Source organism: Leptonychotes weddellii, chromosome 3 (assembly GCF_054177405.1).
Source record: "Leptonychotes weddellii isolate Sample4059 chromosome 3, ASM5417740v2, whole genome shotgun sequence".
Taxonomy (NCBI): Eukaryota; Metazoa; Chordata; class Mammalia; order Carnivora; family Phocidae; genus Leptonychotes; species Leptonychotes weddellii.
In genome coordinates, this window is record NC_138371.1 from 3,143,929 (window position 1) to 3,150,984 (window position 7,056).

The 7,056-nt window shown below is 46.9% G+C and overlaps 1 long non-coding RNA gene across 1 annotated transcript; it reads left to right on the forward strand.

The window, feature by feature from the left end:
* Window positions 1-2,571: 2,571 nt before the first annotated feature.
* Window positions 2,572-4,776, forward strand: LOC145720766 (uncharacterized). Its single transcript, XR_014143979.1, has 3 exons — window positions 2,572-2,824; window positions 2,950-3,114; window positions 3,551-4,776. It is a non-coding gene; the product is annotated as an uncharacterized LOC145720766 (long non-coding RNA).
* The last annotated feature ends 2,280 nt before the right edge of the window (window positions 4,777-7,056 follow it).

Consider the following 7,056-nt stretch of genomic DNA (forward strand, 5'->3'; position numbering starts at 1 on the left):
TTCTTCCTTCCACTGCCGTGACTCCTCCTGGTTTTTCTTCTGCCTGACCCGGCCCGAGTCTGTGTCCCTGGCCCGGTCTCACTGTCCCCATCGTGCCTCTCAGCCCCACACGTGGGTGCAGCAGGCACAGTGTTGCTGTGGTTCAGGGGGTCTTGGGAGGAGTGACGGAGGAGCTGGAGCCAGCCTTCAGAGCTGAGAGGCAGTAAGAGGTGAAATGAGAGGGGTCTCCCGCTCCAAAGTAAAAAATGCCCTAGCAGAGGGAGCAGGACTCTGTATGCAGAGACAGATTACAAACGCAGTATATGCTACGAGGAAAGGTCCCTTCAGTATTTAAATACACTGCAAAGCAATCGGAAAGCAACGTCACTAGGTTACAGTCAAAGATGGTGCAACAGCAATTTCTGTTCCTTTAACTTGTGCTCTTGAGGGCAGGGGACAAAATCAGTCCTGGCCAGCGTTTGGGCGGTCACCAGGCGCCGCACTGCTGGGCAGCAGGGAGCAGCAGCTTCCTGTGGAGACCACAGTCAACGTGGCTACAACCGGGGGCCCCGCCAGCAGGTGCGATGCAGCGCCAAAAGATCCATCTCCTATCCATCAGCTCGTCGCTCCTGGTGGTCAAGCAGGAGCTGAGAACAAAATGAAGGAATCAAAAATCAAAGGCTAAGCTTTGTAATTTAGTTCAGTAAATAAGCTGGCGGGGTGGGGGGGGCAGTGAATCCATTTCAACAGAGATGATGAATTTGTCAAATTTGTATTAGTATCCCAACATCACCTTTAACAACAATTATCTTCTACTTCATACTAAAAATGCATGGAGAAGAGATTCTAGATTCCATTCAGTGTCAGGGCTGATGAGGGTGAGATGCATAGCACCAATCAGTTATTAAAATAATACGGGTAGCAAGCTACTGTTTCCCTAAATACAGAGCAACAACGTGACAGTTTTCCTATTTTTTATTGTATTGAATAGTTGCAGGAAATGAAGGGTGAGTCAAAGGTGTACATTTTCAGATATCTATTTAACCTATAGAATTTTCATGTTCCACTATAAGTTCCTGAAAAAAAATAGGCATTTATTCCATGCATCCAGCTTAATTTAAGTATAAGGGTTTATAACCATGCCCCAATCACCCTGTGGAGGTCAACATTCCAGCTCCCAGAAACAGCCAGGTAAGCCCTGAACAATTTTTAAGTCATCCCATTCTGCACTGTGACTTAGGAAAGCAAATGTGCAGAGTCCCGACTTCGAAACCGGAGTAGTTCCCCAAGTCCTGCTGTATTCCGGTCCCGAGCCTCACGATACAGGTGACTGTCATTCCCATTGCGGGTGCGGGTGGAGCTGGTGTTTCTGCTCAGGTCACAGCTCTGCTGGGGATGTTAGAGTTCCCAAGGTGAAAGGATGTAAATAGAGGAGTTTCTGTATACTGAGCAGAACTGAACATTCTCTGTGAAAGTGGGAAGCATGGTGAATAGGTAACATGAGATCTAGGTAGATGATAGAAGATAATAGGCAGATGGGTAGATGATAGACAGGCAGAGGATTGCCAGACAGCCCGGGGTCAATTGCAGGAGGAAAGCCAGGTGTCATCACACTTCTGTGAAAATGACTTGTCCCTCGCCTGCCTCCTCAGGGACCTTCGGACTCATGCACCTGATCAAGTCTCCCCTCCTGCTGCCGGAAAGCCCAGAACCACATCGAATCTCTCCTCCAGCAGGTGTAAGGACCCTCATAGGCTGCGTCTCGGGTGCTGACTTCAGTCCTGGATCCCCTCATTTTATTGTTTTTCTTTTCCCTATAGTTTTCGTTTTAATTTAGTCTGCTGTTTATCTTTATGACCTGTGTTTTTAAAAAGGGGGATGGAGTTGGGAGGTGCGGGCGGCAGGTGGGCTAGAACACGGGGCCAAGGAAGATGACAGGGTGAGAGAAAGGTCCCTGTCCAACAAATGTCCCATTTTGCCCAAATCCACACAATCTGTGTTGGAGCTCACCAAATCACGGCAAGTCTGTCACCAGGCCTCTGAGGTGAGCTCAGCGCTCCCCCAGCACATTGCGAGGGATAAAAGGAGTCTCCCTGGCTCTGGCAGGCAGTAAGATCTGAAGGAAAGAGGAACACTCTTTTCTGAGCCTGTTGCTCCCACGGTGCCTTCCACATCCTCTCCATCTCCTCCCAGACATGGGCGAAGCGGGGGTCGCAAGCCCAGGCCTGTCAGAGCCCGAGTAGAGGGCCGAGCGTGCTCTCTGCTCTCCCCAGACAGCACACTGTGGCCTCCGGGGAGTCTTCCAGTTGACATCAGGAGGCTAAGTCCTTCCCCCACTTGGAAGCCAACTGCCCAGTATGGAAAAAGAATTCAAACTGTAATTTAGAGTTTTGCAACCAGCCTTTTACAAACAAAAGGGTGATGCACAAGCCACTGGGAACTCAGTAGCCCCCTTCGCCTCTGCTCTTAAGAAAGAAATACTAATATTTACTGAATCCTTTCAAACATAATCCCACGCCATGTTTCCTCAGTGGCTGCATTTGCAGATGCATTAACTAGGATTCTTTCTACATAGATGTGATATTTATTAGCCATGTGGATAAACGCTACAGTTCAAAGCACCTCATCACACAGTAATTGTGCCCAACCAATTGGTGTTTTTTTATGTATTTATGTCCCGCTGCTTGGGGCAGCTGTTCAGTCCAGGCAGCTGGCTTTGTTGTTTGACCTGAGGGGCAGGGAGAAGCAGGGAAGAGTGCGGTTTTGGAGCTGGCTACATGGGACACCACTGGTTGTCATCATCGGAAGCGTGGACATGTTGCCCAACTTCTCTGAGCCTCATCGTGTGAGTAATATGCTGATAGGGCACATTTCAGAGGATTTTTGTGAGAACGAAGAAGGAGTCTGTGAAATGTCTGTGAGTAGGTGCTCAGTGAATGACAGCATCTTTGTTCCTTTCAATGGGTGCAGATTCTGTGCTCAGTGTCCCCTTATCCAGAGAAGTGGTGGGACTTCCCCAGGATTCCATGGCCAGGGAGAGACTGAGGCCTGAGCTGGGCTCCGTGGACCCTGCCCTGCGGACCCAGAATCTGAGCTCTTTGCTGCTTGAGGAGCCCATGCAAACAAGGGGTCTTGGTGAGTTGTGGACTCTCCCCTACAATGTGCTGGGGGAGGGAGACGCAGTGTGCCAAGTGCAACGGACAGGGAGGGGATAGAGACCGTGCCCGGAAAGGGAGGCAGGCCTGCCTGTGAGGGTGCCGGGGGTGACGTGGTCCCAGAGGGGCTGAGGAGCGTGGGGAGAGGGGTGGGGAGGCGCGCCCAAGAGTCTGGGGCGTCCACAGCATCCCCCAGGCTCGGCTGCAGGAGCTTCTGGGAGCCAACTGCATAGTGTGCAAGGCCCGTGTGCTCCCTGCACACGCAACAGGCTGTCGGGCCAAAGCTGGATGGCCGGGACAGAGTTGAAGCTATTTCAAGAACTGTCTTTGATATGTAAGAGCTGAGGTCTGGAAACTTCTAGAAGAGGCAAACGCCTTGCCCGGTGTGACAGCTTCTGAGTTATTTTCTTTGGCAGCCGATCCTCTGCAGTTGATCCAGACACGCCACCACCCAGCCCTAATGGCTCCAACCAGAGCACCAACCCAGTGGGGGAATGACGCTGCACTTGGGCAGCCTGAGGGTTCCGTGGAAAAGCCATTCCCATGGCAACAGACCCTTTACCAAAGAAACGGTGTGAGGTCACTTGGGACAGAAATAGAACCGTTTTCACCTTCTTTGCTCCAGGATAAAGGGACTTGGTGTTTCTGTCAGTCGGCAGAAAAATAAGAAAGACTCTCTGCATTTATGAATGAGGATAATTATGTAAAATTCTTACTGCACTTACGTAACTGAACGTCTTTCCAGAGAAAGTTGTTAATTGTTTATTGCAGAGGAAATACAACGACTGAGCATCAAAGAAAAACAGGATTTCTGATCTATCAGCTGAAAAACAATTTAATTGATGGAAATAAAATCTGCAAATCTCAGAACAGCATAATTTGTTTGCCGTAATTATGCAAATGTTGTCTGTCCCTGCCCAAGCTAGTCACTCCGTTTATAAAGCAGTGGAGGCAAAGACTATTTTTAACAATGTTTTTCTTATACAAATAGTAAATATTCTCTGAGGAACTCTGGAAGAACAGAAGAGAGCATAAAGAGAAAATAAACTCTGGCCCAGAGTCCACGGCTGATCCTCAACTCCAGGTGTCATCGTGATATCCCTCCTTTTATTCTGCATTCTGTGTTCTTGGAAAAGTGTAGTCATTTATATGATTCTTCATTTTTCTTCTCTTAAGATGATACCCTGGATATTAATATTATGACTACTCTTCATTCTGTGTTTAAACAAAACTGTAAGAGTTTATACTTCTGAACAAAATTAAAATATGATCATTCTATTACAGTAATTTATAAATTGTGTGCTTTTCTTCAGATAGCATTTCATTAAACTGCTTATAGCCTATCACCCAACCACAGCCAGCATCCATATGTGGTGTAAAGTCTTCTAGCGTGTGTCCATGTAAGGATGTGTGGGAAGCACACTGCAACATGACTCATATCATGGTTGCATGCACTTTCATTGCTTGGCTCTGCAGTTATATATTTACTTTGGGGGGCATTCCAGCTTCTCATTATTATAACAGGGAGGTGAGTAAGAACTACATCTGTGTGATGACTGCCCCTTCCCATAATTTCCCGGAAGCCTTCAGAGAGGCCACCGGGCATGTGATCAGATTTTCTACAGACTGAAACCTTGTTACTCTCTCCCAGCAACAGAGATACTTCTCCTCTACATCTCTGCCCACCAGGGGGTTCATGAATCTTCTTTTCATGTTTCACCTAGTAGTTCGGAAATTCTAATCTTAATTATTCTAAATTCAGTCTTTGGTAAGTTAAGTTCAAACACTTCTTAATACATTTATTGGCCCCTTGAACTTCTTCTTTGTAATTCCTTAAATATTTCCCCTTTTCTTTATATTTATCCTTATCTTAGTGATTTGTGAATGTTTCAAAACATTAAGAATATCAAACCTTTGCTGTGTACTTTGGACAATTTCTTCCCACTTGTTATTTGTCTTTAAACTTGATTATGGTGTTTCTAGATATGCAAAGCGTTTTTACTTGATGTAGCAGATTATTCCCTTGATGGTTTTTGCTTCAGGTTTTGCTTAGAAAAGTCTTTGCTACCCTCGGATATTATAAGTCAACGAATTCTTCCTTAGTGATTTATGCTTGTATTTTAATCCATTTAATTTAATTTATTTTAAGGCAGATAGAGAAGCAAGGACCTGATCTGTAGGTCTAGCATGAATGTGGCACCTTTTTTGGCAAACAGTTTTCCTGGTAGTGTCCTTTACTTGTCAGTTCCAAGGACCACATTTCTCTCTTTTCTGTTTATATGGGAAAAGAATTCGCCCCCAAATCAAGGAGCCCGTGTGAACGGAGAGGTGCTGAAGACATGCTGTCTGGTCCCCGCAACCCTGCACGTACCTCTTCTGGGGTGCAGGGCGGGAGGCGGAGGCCGATTCGGGGACCCGTGCCAACTCTCGCAGAGATTCGACTCTCACTGCACCTCTGACAAGCTGTGTGGCTTTGGGCAAACTGGCCTACTTTTCTCAAGTCCAGTCTCATGGACAAAGACGAGGCGCAGACCACAAAGTTCTCAGGTTCCCCGGGGCCCTACAGACCCTGGACGCTGGACACAGCGGCGCTGCTCTTGTGGGCGAGTGGGGCTTGGCTCTGCATGTGCCAGGCCCCAGGGAGTTAGTTGGTGGATCCTCTGCCCTGTGAGTCAGCTCTGTGGTGTGGACGCCAAAACCAGTAGCTGCAAAAGGCTGGTGTGAAAGTCTGCTCAGAGGATGCGCTGACGGCTGGGCGGGTCCCGCAGGGGAGCGCCACCCCGCTCCAGGGACCCGAGGCTTTGCTTGACCCCAGGCCTTATTCTTCCAGGAAAGGGTCTCAAACAGGGGCCTTCAGGTCCCATCTTGCTCTAAGTTGTATTTATTCTGCCTAGACTTGGTCTGCATGATGTTTTGTTGGTTTGGTTTATCATTAAATTAGTTGCCAAAGGTTTAAAAATCACAAAAATCTTGATGTCATGTTTCTCTTTAAAAACTCGCAAAGTCCTACACTGAGCCAAGGTTCCAGCACATCCCCAAGGGTTTGGTTAGTGGGACATGGGTGTTCTTTTGCCACAGTCCCCACCATGCTCTACCGCTTCCCAAAGTGTTCAGCTGTCACTGATTGTCATTCATATGCCGCTTCTCTTGTAGTAAAAGGGGGAATGAAGTATTTCTTATATCCTTCCTGTGCCCTATTGAAAATGCAAAAATAAAAACAAGAAGACTGTAGTTTCCAAGAGGAAAAATTAGAGCAAACCAATGGATGTGCAAAGGTGGAAAAAAAATGCTATATGGTTACTTTGCAAACAAAGCACGTCTGTTCCAAATGAATTCAAACTAAGACATTATTATGAAACATAAATATACATAGTAATAAGATCTATGAGCAATATAAGGAAGAGAGGCATGGTGGAAAATTTAGTAAATTATAAAAAGGAAACATTCCCATAGGCCTTTTTTTTCTTTTTAAAGATTTTATTTATTTGACAGAGAGAGACACAGCGAGAGAGGGAACCCAACGGGGGGAGTGGGAGAGGGAGAAGCAGGCTTCCCGCCGAGCAGGGAGCCCGATGCGGGGCTCGATCCCAGGACCCCGGGATCATGACCCGAGCCGAAGGCAGCCGCCCAACGACTGAGCCACCCAGGCACCCTCCCATAGGCCTTTTTAATTGTAATTCAGTAACTGATGTGGCTGAGGAATGCATCTATGAATTAAGTGACAAAATTGACGAGACATGACAGCTCGTCGCTTGTGAGCCATAGAGAATGATACGCTCTGATGGAGAAGGGTCTTTAAAAATGTATGTCTAACTGGACTTACTGCTCTTCAGCCTATAGCTGTCATAGCCAAGAACTTACAGGCCAAGTTCTAAGGAAAAGTAAAACCAGTTAATCATATGCAGCATTATCTCCTTGTAAG